The 14,895-nt window shown below is 36.8% G+C and overlaps 1 protein-coding gene across 2 annotated transcripts in view; it reads right to left on the reverse strand.

Annotated features, from left to right (window-relative positions):
* pdzrn3b (PDZ domain containing RING finger 3b) overlaps positions 1-14,895 on the reverse strand; it is a 91,008-nt gene that overhangs the window by 46,747 nt on the left and 29,366 nt on the right. The window contains exon 1 of one of the 2 annotated variants that reach the window (XM_084426503.1): positions 2,347-2,380. The exons of the other annotated variant lie outside the window; for it this stretch is intronic. The gene's annotated coding sequence lies outside the window, so the exon portion shown is untranslated. Of the gene's footprint in view, positions 1-2,346; positions 2,381-14,895 lie in introns of those variants that run through there. 2 annotated transcript variants of the gene reach the window in all.

The raw sequence follows: 14,895 nt of genomic DNA on the forward strand, positions 1-14,895 counted from the left end.
TGGTTAGGACTATGTTTATTTGACAGGAATATAGTTCCAGAACTAACAAAAGATGTTGATCCAGGAGCACATCCTACTTGGCAAAATCAACTTTCCTAAAATACAATTTAACACTATTGAAGAAAGCAAGATTGGATTTTCTGTTAAAATCAACATGAAATGGCATTCAAACCCATTTTACTTCCACTGTGTAATGCATTTAAAAGAAAGATATTCAAAGAGAGAGAGAGAGAGCGAGAGAGCGAGAGAGAGAGAGGGGTTGATAGATAGATCTATAGATAGATATATCGATGGATAGACTATCTATAGATAAATAAATGAAGAATGGGACTTGATTTTATCCATTGGAAATTGAATTGAACAGTGCAAGTGGTCTACACGATAGTTATAGGGTTTCAAATGTGGATTCAAGATGAAAATGTTTGTATATGTATATGTATATATATGGTATATATATATACCAATTTTCTATTTTTTGGGGGGGGGGGTGTTATTAACATGCCTAAGACTTTTGCACAGTACATTATATACAGTGCAATGCATAAGTGAATACACCCATGCTAAAGTTGACTAAAAAGAGGAATAAAAAATCATATTTTGGAAATTGAACTTAATGCCTTAATTAAAAAAATGAGGAAAAATCCAACCTTTAAGGACACCAATTTTCTTTGTGAATGAATAATGTATCGTAAATAAATAAATGTTCTTCCTTAAAATACATGGTGCATAAGTGAGTACACCCCTATGTTAAATTCCCATAGAGGCAGGCAGATTTTTATTTTTAAGTATTTAAAAAAAATTTTTTTTAGGATACTATGCATCCTGATAAAGTTCCCTTGGCCTTTGGAATTAAAATAGCCCCACATCATCACATAGCCTTCACCATACCTAGAGATTGGCATGGGGTACTTTCCATAAGATCATCTCTCAGTGCAAATCAAACTAGCTTTTAGGCTAACTGAAATAAAACCATGCCAATCTCTAGGTATGGTGAAGGCTATGTGATGATGTGGGGCTATTTTAATTCCAAAGGCCAAGGGAACTTTATCAGGATGCATAGTATCCTAAAAAAAAATTTTTTTAAATTTTTTTTTTTTTTAAAAAACTTAAAAATAAAAATCTGCCTGCCTCTATGGGAATTTAACATAGGGGTGTACTCACTTATGCACCATGTATTTTAAGGAAGAACATTTATTTATTTACGATACATTATTCATTCACAAAGAAAATTGGTGTCCTTAAAGGTTGGATTTTTCCTAATTTTTTAAATTAAGGCATTAAGTTCAATTTCCAAAATATGATTTTTTATTCCTCTTTTTAGTCAACTTTAGCATGGGTGTATTCACTTATGCATTGCACTGTATATATATATATATATATATATATATATATATAAAATAACCGACCACAGTAATGGACAGGAATGTGCTTTAAAAAGTAAATATGGTTGATTTTTATTACATGTTGACCAAAAAGTAACTGTGCACTAGCTAATAACAAAGAGAAAATTTAGATCATTAAGTCTCTCTCACTCAATCACCACCTTCCTTTCTTTCTTCTGTCCAACTCCAGACAGCAGCACGCTGTGTTTTTTTTGTCCTCCCTGTTCTGAAGGCCTCTTATCTCTCTTGCTTCCCAGCCAAGCATGTCTTCCCAGGTAGCGTCTGGTTGAGATAACGTTAGCCAGGCCGCGAGCGCGTGTGCAGCTGCATGCGGAGGCGAGGGTCTCTGAGTCTGAGGTTAAGTGCTCAACATAATGCTCCCCGTGACCTGTTGCTCGCACACAACTAGTGCTTTCACTCTCTCCCTCTTTTGGCCCTAGAAACGAGAAGCGCACTTACCCTCTCAAAGCCATGACTAAAAGGCCTGCTCTCGTTCTTTTATTCCTCAAATCCTGACACATCATTTTCACTGAGCCTGAGTATTCCCCTGACAAATTACCTCCAACGTATCACTTTGACAGCAATTACAACAACAACAAAAAAAAACCTGGGAAGTTGCTTTTTAACAGTCGATTAGGCAAACGAGATGCTCAACACAGGTTGAGGATCTATTATGGCTATGCCCGTGGTGGTTGGGAAAGATTGCAAGTGGTTAAATAGCTCCTTTTTGCAAAAAGCAGAGGAACAGAGAGAAAAGATGGTATCAACTCACGTCCGCAAAGGGGCTTTGTTTGCCTGACAGCAGGATTACAAGATAGTGGAGAGGTGGGAGGGAAAGCTTAGCTCCCGATGTTTCAAAAGACATAACTGCTCAAAGGTTTGTCAAAACAACATAATCCAGGGTATACAGTATTACATATCTGCAGGGTGAATAAAGTGCAACAGAAACTCAATTGCTACTTACATGGAGGATTGCACACTTTATAGGTGAGAAGATTCAGATTTCAAGTCTTACCTGGGGAGAAAAACAAAAAGAGAGAGAAAAAAAGAGATTAATAAACATTACCACATTTTATATCAAAGCACTATTGAATGCTTGATCCTGATTGGCTGACAAACTGCAAAAGTTCCAAATCTGTTGACCGCACAAATACGACATTACATCACTCTAAAACCACCTGTCCTCAATATAAGAATGCAATATTTCACTTAGATTAAAATGTATATTACAATAAGAAAAACAGATATATATATACAAAGTAACACTACTACTACATTCTGGCAAATAGAAAAAGGTTTATTTAAAAAATATACCAATTTTCTTACATATATCAGTTCAACAAGGTCACATATACTCTAATGAGATTCACAGTTTTTATTATTTTTATTTATTAAGTATAACTAATTATAGTTTCTGTCACAAGCACGAGTCAACACCAGTCTTCTGCATTTAATACATGTCCAAATTATGAATATTAATAGTTTCTGATTATGTTGACCAATCGATAAATGGAGCTCAAAGTCAATTTTAAATCACCTTGTAGTCTCAAATCTAGCCTTCACTTAGGGGTGGGCGGTCTTCCCAAAATTTCCCATCACAATCTTATAACAAACAATCACGATCCACGATCTGAATCACAATCTTCCCAATATTATATCCAGACTGGAACAAGCCAATGGACTTATCTATTTGCACAATTTAAAACACAGTATTGCAATAAACAATCAGTTGCCAAAACAGTCTTTACAACAAACTTTAAAACATAGCAAAGTCTTCACTGTATGAATTAAATATACATTGATTCTTAAAGCTACTTAAGTTATTCAGTCAGGAGCACTGACTGATTTTGTCTTTGTCTTTTGTTTAACATTAATGACACAGACAGCAGCAGGTATTTCCATTAGGCTTTAAGACCTAATGCATGGATCTAATATAACGGCACACATCCGATTTCTTACCCAACTGTTTATTCACTTAAGACATCACAGACTGTCTTTATGTAAATACTCACCAAGACGGACATTTCAACATATTTTTTTGTGTATATCTGACCGTTTAGCCTCCCGCCTGAAACCAGTATACTTTGCATGAGGCACAATGATCATTTTATCACGTTTGAATGATCGTCGGAAGCTAAAATTGAAATGGAAACTAAAATTAGTTAACAACACATGATAGAGACACATGATATAACTTGCAAGTACATAAAAGATTTCGATCTCTACGCTTGAAAAGTAAATCGTGGACGTCTTCAAGATTGATCACGATATAAAATCGTCAGATCGCCCACCTCTACTTTCACTTCAATGAACGAATGGCAATATTTATGAAGAATTTGTTATAAACCTCCAAACCCTTAATTTAACTAAACTTAAGTATGTGCAATAATAATAGTTAATCTTGCCACCTTAGCAAACAGCACTAACAATGGCACTTTTCTCTTGATGAAGTTTGACTGTAAAGCATTACAGTGCTGCAGTATTTGGAGGGTCTGTTTTTATGCTGGTGTTAAATGCACGCTTGTTGGCAGTACAGCAGGGGGCTGGAAGAGTATGAAGGGCACAGTGTTTGCCTTATTTGGGGATGACTGGCTGTGTTTAATGAAGGACACTGGCCTTTACAGAGTTGGCCGAGGGAAACTTTACTGAAAGGCATGTGCATACATACAGAGGTTTTCAGGTTTTCTATTTGTCAATTGTAAATCTTACACTGAAATTCCTCTTTGCTTGCTCTCACAGCACAATATAAAATATACATGCTGTGAAAAATCCCAAAGGAAAGAAAAAAATAATAATCTCAAGAGATCTTTTTAATGTCCCAACTATTTCATTTAGAGCAAACAGAGGCTTTGCTCAAGTATCCTGCAACACCTTAACGTTTCAGAGGAGATTTCAAACTGTGCTCAGATTGGTCAAGATAACGTCTGTAAAAGCCAGATATTTCAATGCATATATTTAATATACTGTATAAAAGACCAAATTATTGGAGCTATGCTGTCTACATTTAATTTCTTGCTCTATACTCTTACTTCATGTCTACAATTGCCTTAACTCAGCATATTTTTATTTCTCCTGAAGAATTTTAGAAGAAACATCTGAGGCAAATACGATAGAAAAACAATGAGCATCATTGTTTTTTCAAGAGTCTCTTTAGTCTTGAAAGAGCAACATCTGAGCCACAACACTTTGCTCTGGGAATCAACACTGTTTAACAACACGCAATGTAGAATCTTATATTAATTTGCAGGTCTACTTTTAGCATTCCAGTGTACACACTCACACCGAGGCAGGTGACTGCACATGTAATGGAGTGTGTCAGCAGATGTCACATTAACAGCTAACTCTATGAGGACGATAAAAGCGCTGGAACACTCTTGGTTCGGGTCAATGCGGTGATTGCAGATTACTATTGAGCTTTTTGTTTAACAGACATAAGGTCACCAGTACTCTCTTAAACCAGTGTGTCCTTTGTTAGTAAAATATAGATTTTCCAAAGTCAAATAATGCACAAAGAGACTGTATATCTTTTAAAGGTGAAGTGTTCAATTGTGGGTTTTTTTGTTGTTGTTTTTCAAGTTTTCAAACACACTAACTATCCTATGCCTTCCATTGTTTGGGAAAGGATATAATAGAAGTATTTTAATATTAAAAGAAATTCATACTTCACATTTAAGTAATGTTTTTCAAAAGAGAAAGGGGGACAATTTCAAGGCTGTTGAATCAGAACAACAGGGAAAACATAAAACCTGACAATAGTAAATTAGTAGTGTCCAGTAAATGTAACGTTTCGTGAAGCTCACTTTTAAAAGTCACTCCCGACTACACACACACACACACACACACACACACACACAGTGACTGATGTTATAACAACAGGGTTCTGTTTTAATCCCTGCCGTCATCTTCAAAGACAGATTAGGGGTCTCGTAATGAAGAGGCAGAGACAGAGAGAAAAAGAGATGGAGACTGAGACAAAGAAATGAGGTAGAGCAGTTCATGTTCACTAGTTATACTATGACTGAACTGACTGAACTCTTCTGAACTATGACTGAACTGACTTTCAACACTATTCCACACGTGAGGAAAGAGTTCACCTATGGTAGACGTACAAGAACTATAGTAAATGACTCCAAACTGGTGAAGTACTGAAAAATTTAAATGTAGCCTAGTAATTAAATTTTACGTATGATTACTCTTACTGACTAAAATATAACTATAAAAATGTACAGCCACAAATGTATATATAATATAATATAATATAATATAATATAATTATGTAATTATTATATTTAGTAATATAATTCTATTTTTAAATATAAATTAGAAAACAGAATATATATTTAATAATATAGAATAATAATATAATAATATATACTTTTTAAAAATGTTTTTAAATCACTTTATAACAGCACTAATAAAAGGCCAATTCAAGTTTTTAGAGTAAAAAAAAAAAAAAGAAAAAACACTATAAAATTATATATTCATTATATAGAAATATATTCAATATAATATAATATAATATAATATAATATAATATAATATAATATAATATAATATAATATAATATAATATAATATACACTTAATATGCAAAAAGAACATTAGAAAACAGTAGACGTGCCGATATATGGTAATTCGATATTTCACAATAATTAACATGCACGGTATTATTATAGTGGGCAATTTAAAATACTGTAAATAATTCTTTATTACGAACTATTTAGATTTTAAGTGCAAGAATAATAGCTGTTTATTTTCAAACTGAATTTTTTTTACACTTTAATATGGACTAAAACATTGTTTTTTATAGTTCTTTTGTTCTGTGAAACATTTGTTTACTTCATACATTTTTGTGTATTGTTTTATTGTATTTAAATGTTCAAAAAGAAAAAAAGTTATTAAACCAATTAAGAGTAATTAAACCAATTTTTTGTAACTCACTTTTTTGTTAATATCGTGATAATACAGTATACCGTGACATTTTTTTTGTAATGTGAACATTTTATACTGTCACAGTTTGATACTATAATGCATTTATTTATTTATTTTTACTTATAAATATACTTAAAAAAACTAAACAAAAACATTCCTCTTCTCAGACATTTCCACCCTACTTTACTTATGTTGTTAATTACTCTCTGCACAGGTCCGGGAACACGAAAAGGTTTTGCCTCATTCTCCTAATTGTAAGCACATTACGTACTGTAACTGAGAGCAAAAGAACCTTTAACTTGCTGTAATATTACACAAAGCAACATACCATAAGACTATAGAAATGTACAGAGTCACATAGTGAGCTGAGAGTGTAATGGAGACATGCACCGCTGGCGCGCCTTGTCTGTCCACGGGTTTAAATTTAGCCTGGATCAGTCTATCTCAGACGTTTGAAAGGAGTATTATCATCTCCACTGGACGAGACGCTACTGGACAAATTATACTTCAAACCTTGCCTTTGCAAAAGAGAAGAAATCCAGTTATTATGTCCAGACATGAAGTGAACATTTTGAATGGCAACGAAAGTTTCAGCTAAATTTAAAAATGGTGTATAATCATGCCAAGACGCCTGCCAAGTGATAACGTCTTTTTACATGAGAAATCCACGTCAGTTTTAACAATAGTGTCTCCCAGCCTTTACGAGTTTTACATCAAAGTACACTCTCCGAAGTGTTTGTTTACTAGCCATTTCTCATTTCCTGCGGCACCGTCCCGTTGTCAGTGTGCCTCTATCTCCATCTTGTACATTATTATATAGATGAGATAAAGGCGAGTGAAGTAGCGACGCTGCCTCTTGCGTAAACATTTGGACGTGATTTTCCCCTCTTATCTAAGCTTTACTGGTCGCTCTCTTTTCACTCTCTCTCATGGTCTCGCAGCATGTGAGCGTGTGTGTTTTGGAGCGCAGAGGGGGCCTGGCTCTAGCCTGGTCTTAACAGACTCAGTGGAGTCATTGCAGCTGTTTCGGGCCGGCCACAAAGGGGAGCATTTAATTGGTACTGAATGCAGGGACAGAGGCTTTCAATTTGGTCAGGGCTGTAGAGACACGCACTCTACTTGCTGTGTGTGCGTGTTTTGTTTTGTTACGTTTGTCCTACCTTCTCATATAACACGCTACAACCCCCCACAAAGCCTTGAGAGCCCCACACCCCCCACATACAGAAAGCTATAGCACAGTCATGCACAACAAAACAGCAACAGCTTCAACCGGTGCAGCGGTTAATAATTGTGCTGTGTGCGTTAGGGATTGTAAAATGAGGGCTGTTAAAGTCAAACCAGACAGCTGCACATCCAACGACTGTTTCTGGTTTTCTATCCATTCAAAATATCTTTGTTTTGTCTGTTCTTTGGGATTGGGAATGTGGTCTGCAAATAGTTTTACAAGGTTTTGTTGTCTGATTATAAATGGACATAATAGTATAATCACTCAGTTAAATGGATAATGTGAGGTTATATTAATCCTACCTCCCCCGTGACATCTCTCTGTTTAAACCCAGCTCTCGGAAAACAATGGAAAACTTTTCATGAGTATGACACAGAAAGTAAAACGCTGGTGTAATTTTATGATTCTGTAACGTCGTCAAACATCATATGGAGTTAATTTGAGGCTCTGCTGTAGGTAAGAGAAGAAGAGATACCCAGTGATGTGATAAAAGTATTTTTAGGAGCTTAGCGGCATGTTAGCAGCATACAAACATACACTAAACCTAGCCTAGAAGTCTCTCTCTCCTAATTCCCTTAACTGTGGGACTGTTAAACTGCCCTGATGAGCTCAGTCTGTTTTAATGGCCCCTCCTCTCAAGAAAATAAGAAACACATACATACTTACACTTCCATAGTCCTTAGTGTCAATAAGGCACCCACAGTGTGAGACACTGACAGACAACTACAGACAGACCATTTTTTATGGCCCTGCAAACACAGAGGTGGTCATTTTTCCTAGCCAGAGGCTGAAAGGGGGCCACTGGTATGCAAAGTGCCGTTTGCAATGCAATGAAAAAAAAAGGATTTGCTTAAACATTTTTGCTGGTACAAATCAAGGATAAAGCATGTAGGCTACCTGTACTGTATATACCTGGAGAAAGCTCTAATTTAACATTCCCTTTCATTTCAATGGAAGTTGTTGACAAAGAACTACTAAAACGAATAAAGGTTTGAAATCTAACATTTTTGTTCATGGAAACCACATGACTTTTGACATGACATGAGTCATCTGATTCGTAAAAAAAAAAAAAAAAAAAAAAAAAGGCACTGGTAAAGGATCAAATATATTATAATGGAATTATTACATTTATATAAAATATAAATATATATAAAACCATTAACATTAATATAATAAATATATTATACAATTATATTATATTATAATTACATCATAATATAATATAATATAATATACAGAATATAACAGAATCTATCTTTAGTCAGCATAAAGCTAATTATGAATTATCCATCAATGGTGAAAGATGTTTTTTATAACCAGATGGTGTAGTTACAGCAGCTACCATTAGGGGCTAATGGGGCCATGCTGGTAAGTAAACCCCTTTGTTTAAGCTAAAGACGCTTCTATGTTTGCATAAGTAACATCCAAACATTGCCTTAACAATGAGGTAAATAAACTAGGAGAATGAAAATATTACAGTGTTTTTAGGTTAAAGTGAATATTTGTGAGCGAACTGTGTTTTCCTTTGGGTCCTGTATCTAAATAACGAAACACATCAAGATAACTGCCAGCAGAGAACGAAGAAAGATCGCACATGTCTCGACAGCTGATGTTCAAAAAACGAGAGCGTGAAACCGCAAAGCCTCCAGCTAACGTTTGTGCCACTTTATTTTCGAATTGCATCTGGAGATGTTTAAATGTTATTAAAATGTGTGCAGTGTGAGGACAGATCAGGTTACATCCACACACACACACAAAAAAAAACCTGGTGAGAGAGTAGAGGGGATGCTGTTTCTTTCAAACGAATGAGAAAAACGGAGGTGGGTGAGGAGGAGACAGCGAGGAAAAAGAGGAAAGGGAGAAAGAGAAAACGAGGGGTGAAGACTCTGACAGCAGTTCTCTGTGAGTGTCTCTGCATGGCTCGTGCCAAGAAAAACAAGGCCCGAGCAAGGTTGGGAATCTGATTTCAGCTGAGAGCTGCGGCAGGAAACGCTGTTCCTCCGGGGGGAGGGGTGCAGATCCACAGCCATGGAGCACTCCCAAAATCTTTTCTCCCCAAAACACCTCTGTTTCTTCCTCTCTCAAAAGCCTCTATGTATCTCCTTCAGTCCCATTTTGACCTCCAGGTCGGGACCACAGTTTATCATCCGGTCTCTGTATCTTCTCAGACTTTTCAGGTTATTCTAGTGTTCAGGCCAAAAAAGCTTTGTCTGGGAGGTATCACATTTCACACTTGCGCTTGCTTACAGGGTTGAAGGGCAATGAAAACCAGGTCCCACATGTCACAAGAAGGTTGTGTTGGTTAAATCTAGCATTGCTAGCAAAGGGCCACTATCTCCATATGGATCACATAACCAGCACGGTTGACTACAGAACGAAGGGTTAGAAATGATCAAGCTGCCCTGATGGATACAAGAGAGCTAGATTCACACACTGGCAAAAGGAGCAATCTCAAAAGGATGTCCGCTTTTTGTGGTCTAAATGTGGACGTAATGATGCCAGATGTGGCCAATCAAGGCCGTCGACTGCTGCGGCACAGCATTCAGCTGCAAATACAGCTGTGCTGATCCTTCTTATTTCCCCTCCAAACTCCTCCCTCCGCCTCTTCCATTCTTGCCTTCTCTTTTAAGGTCTGACCAAGCAGTCAGTTAACAAAATATCCAATTCGGACAATGGATTAGGGTAAAATGCGGCCATTAAGGTGACTTATGGGTACTCTGGATCTGCAGATTTGGTGGGGAGGGATCATTCTGATCCCTTTTGCAGACTACAGGGAAATAGAGCTATAAAACTAACCTGTCTCTGATTAGCACCATTCCAAAGCAGGACACAAGACCTAAAAACAGTGTGACATTGATGAGGTGAAGACAACATCTGTCCGAAAGGAAACGGATCAAATGTCCCCAGAAAGAATCCCGTTGACACTTGTAAATATCTCATCGCACAGCATATCATGGGCAATATGTACAGTATGTAGATTGAATGTCCAGCACATTTGGTCCACATGCATTGTGTCCTTTGGCTGGTCTTTTGAGCTTTTAAAAGGTATGAGATATAGTAGTTTAGGTGGGAAACACCACGGATAAAAGATAATCTATAAATGAACTGCTTTTCAAAGTCAAGTCACCTTTATTTATATAGCGCTTTACACAATACAGATTGTTTCAAAGCAGCTTTACAGAGACCACCTAAATACTTTAATGAAAAACTTTTTGTCTTTCTCGCCATACGCTCTCATTAAAAATGTGCAATAATTGTACCTTTAGGGGTACAACAGCTTGTCACTGGGGTAATACACTCAAAGGGACTTCTTTATACCTTATCTCATTTACTCCTAAGAGGTTCATGGTAGTACTTTAAGAGTACATTTTACTACTCTAGGGGTACAAATATGCACCTTGTAGGGGTAGATAAGGTACAAAGTTGTCCCTTTGAGGGTACTGCCACAATGACAAACTGTTGTACCTATAAAGCTCAAATTCTTGCACCTTTTTTGACAGTGTAAGACAATGTCCTTAGCAGAAAACTCTCTTAACTCTTAGTCCGAGACATTTCTCACATTTTTTCCCATGACAGCAAACACGCTCACACAGGGCTGCACAAGAGTCTCTCTGTTCAGAGCCTCCGTAAGGAGCTAGGGTCTGCTAGGCTCCAGGCTAGCATGAATGTGGACATTTAAAAAAAAAAAAAAAAAAAACATTCACAGACTTGGCCATAATTAAAACCCCATGTCACAGGCAGCAGGCTAGGGGTTTGCAACAGCCTGTTGCTGGTGAGGAACACATGTTGTAAACAAACACATTGAGCCATTGAGCTAGGGTCTGCTAACCACATAGAATGAAGCTAAGGGTTCAGAAAAGTGACAGATGCAACATGTGGACGCTCTGCTCTTCGCATTATACCATTGTTGAGCCTTTCCCAGAAGACTGCACTTTAGTAAACTTTCCGAAAACAGCTGTAAGCATTTGTGCAGATGCATTCCAATTCAATGCGATTGGATTTACTAGAACAACAGGATGGCGATTTTTTAGACATGTCAAAGCACAGGCCCACCGAAGACATGCCAGTAACCGAGGTCGGCTAATAATAAAATCTGTTAATGAGCAGTCAGCAAGCTTCTCAGATGTTCACTAGCATCAGCTATGCCAAAAGACTGAACCGTGTCATTGGTGGTTATCAGCATAAATCTACAAAGTAAGGCATGCATGTAGATAATATTACACAGCGTGCCAGTGTGCCCTCTTCAAACGTATTGGCTTTCTAGTGTTGGTGACTGGGAGAAGGTAGAGTAGCTTGTTTCCCATGACAAGACCTGAAGCCTAATAAATTACACATCTCAGAATCTTGATATGTTAATGTGGATGAAATAGTGCACATGCCAGCTGGGGTTTCAAAGAACATGACGGCACTCAGAAATCTACTGTGAGGGATCACAGGTTAGATCGAACAAATATCGAGCTCTGTCTGAACATGAGAACTGAGCCTTGCAAGCTAGCCTTATATCCACACATCAAACCATAGTAAATCTCTTTTTAGATTTAACAAAATATTAACGTGTGGACTAAAAAGTAGTTCTAGTAGTTAATAGAAATTGCACATCTAAAACAGATAAATTTGATGTTTTGAAAGATAGGAACACTGCTTTAATGGGTTGACAATTCATGTCAAGGCTAGTAAGTGGCAAATGAACTCTCTGTCATCCATTTACAATGGACGCTGCTGCAGTGGGGGGTTCGAATGTTTGAAATGCAGCAGCAACAAGATAAAACGCAATGGAAGAAACATCTATAAAACATTGACCTGTGGGCCCACCTTGTAACCTCAGTTCAAATGTCATCTCTATTTAAACATCTCAAGAACCTGACAGTCAAGAAATTAGGCCTTGTTCAGACAGGCAACAAAAATCTGTTAAGTTTACATGTAGTCTGAACAGGGGGGAAACATGATGAAGGCCAATCCAATGTTCTTCCATCCAGGTTCACAGTGGTTCATATATTTAATCTAATAAAGTATTCAAATCAAAATAGATGGCATTTCAAACATCCATCCATCCATCCATCCATCTATCTTTCCACCTGTATCTATCCATTCAGATACAGTCCTTTACAGTCCAAGCCAGCATTCATTGTAGGTCTAGACAAACTTTGTTTTGTTTTTTGTTCAAAATTTGTCATGAATTTCATAGTATTTCATAGTAATTATACATAGTATAATTCTACTGAATTGAACTATTTCAATGGTATTCTCTTTAATTCTGAATGGTTCACAATTTCAGATTTGCATACTGCCCTCATGATCATGATCAAGTCTCACAAATGTGGAACGTGTGCTAGCAAAAGTGACTAAAAGTGACAAAAAATAGATCTGGTAACTTGTATTTTGAAAAAAGAAAGAATTAAAAGAAATCTGATTTAAGGAAGAAAAAGAAAAGTCACCAGATTTCCCCTGCAGCTGTAAACTCAACAAAATGAACTTTAAGTGTCCATGAATGTAGGTCAAGAAACAGAGCAACAATAATACAAAAGTGATTTCATGGATAATCCTCTGACCTAAGTTAGGTTTAGCTAGCATGTAATTCATATAAAGCAAGTTGCTGGGTGGAGTGGTCGGTCAGTTTCTAGGTGTTCAAGATGACTTGGCTTCAAACACAGAGGCCACCCACCAGAAAAAAGCTTAAAACTAGTCTGGAATAAATGATGTTAATGTACCTACAGCAAAGCCAAAAATAAGATCATCTGCTTCTCCTATTAAAAATGACTCGTCAAAGAGCTGTCTTAGCTCCAGCTGGACGTAAACTATTGCGGTCATAACTCAGGCCTTCCACTGAGCCTGGCAAAGTCAGACCACATGAGATGTCAACTCTGCAGATACGTAAATCAAAAGAGTAAAAATTGTTAAATGAGAGAAAGAAAAAAAAAGTCTGAATATTTAATTTACATGTTATGCTTCCAGTCCATGCTGTGACTGCCGGCAACAGACGGAGCGGAGGCTGGTCTGCTAATGAAATTAAAGGCAGTAATCTGTGCGTGTGAAGAAGTCGATGCTTCATGTTCTTTTCCTCACACTGACGGCTGGGCTGTTCAGCAAGATTTATGGGTTCCTGATGGGGGGAATGGGTGAACTTTTGCGTGAATCTAAATCATGACTGTAACAGTAAGTTTCTAATTGGGAAAACAGAAATGGATGTTATTTTTCTTAACTGTGTACAGCTTTGCGGTCACTAATGTAGGCTGAAGGTCCCAAACATTATGCCAAATGCGGAGGAATTGTGCATTGGAGATGACTGTACTATTCTCATCTGGGCCATTAACAGATCCAAATAACAGTGAGCTGTACTTAACAGAATTTTCTTCACATCTTGGTGTTTTCATCCAGCATATTTAATGGGATATCCCAGAATTCACATACAAATATTTGGACTGAAACTCTTTCTTTGTAATAAAAATGAGAAGTGTATACTTAGAGAAAATATTGTCTAAAATACAAGACACAAGTAAACTCACAAACTCTTGCTTGTTAACTCTCAAAACCTCTAGGCCTACTTCAGGGCTGAACCAACATGGAAATCACACTTTTCCAGTTCAATTACTTTATGGTGTCTTACAGTCTTCTGTGTGACTTACAGCCACTTGCTTGGGTCCCACCTCCAGCACTAAGTGAGCAGCATGTGTTGGTAATTTGCAGGCAGTTGATGTTGATTAGTGCAGGCATGACATCTCTGGACCTCAGCTGTTATTGTGTACAAGGAGAGAAGCCCCTCTCAATTAGCTGCAGCATGTTAGCAAATCAGGGTTTACAAGACCTCTAGGAACACCTAAGCCTTTGGCGAGAATAAGCGGGGTAGAGAATTTGAATAAACTTGAAGAATCTGAAAGTCCATGATCTTCTGAAAAGAAGCTGCTTTTACAACTAAAATAAATAAATATTACACAAAAATACATAACCATAGAATAACTATATTAGATTATATTTAATTAGATGTAGAATTATATTATACTTATAAATATATTTATAAATATACTTATAAATATATAATATACTTATATATATATTATATATATAATGTATATATATATTATACTCACTAATATCTGAAATCATGAAGCTGAAATAGTGACTAATTTTTTCCCACCCTTCCAAATCCCTTGAAGGGAATGAGGTTTGATTCCTAAGAGAGATAGACAGCCTACATGAAAGCTCAGTTACCACTCCCACTGTTTAGATGTGATAACGTCACAATAAGTCATTTGGAGCCGAGCCCCTCAGCTTTGTAAATGTAGGGTGATGCATAATCCTTCGTTTTTTGCTCTATTTGCATGGAGATAAGAGTCTGATTTAATAAACCGGACATGACATG

Source organism: Rutilus rutilus (assembly GCF_951802725.1).
Source record: "Rutilus rutilus genome assembly, chromosome: 12".
In the NCBI taxonomy this organism is placed as follows: Eukaryota; Metazoa; Chordata; class Actinopteri; order Cypriniformes; family Leuciscidae; genus Rutilus; species Rutilus rutilus.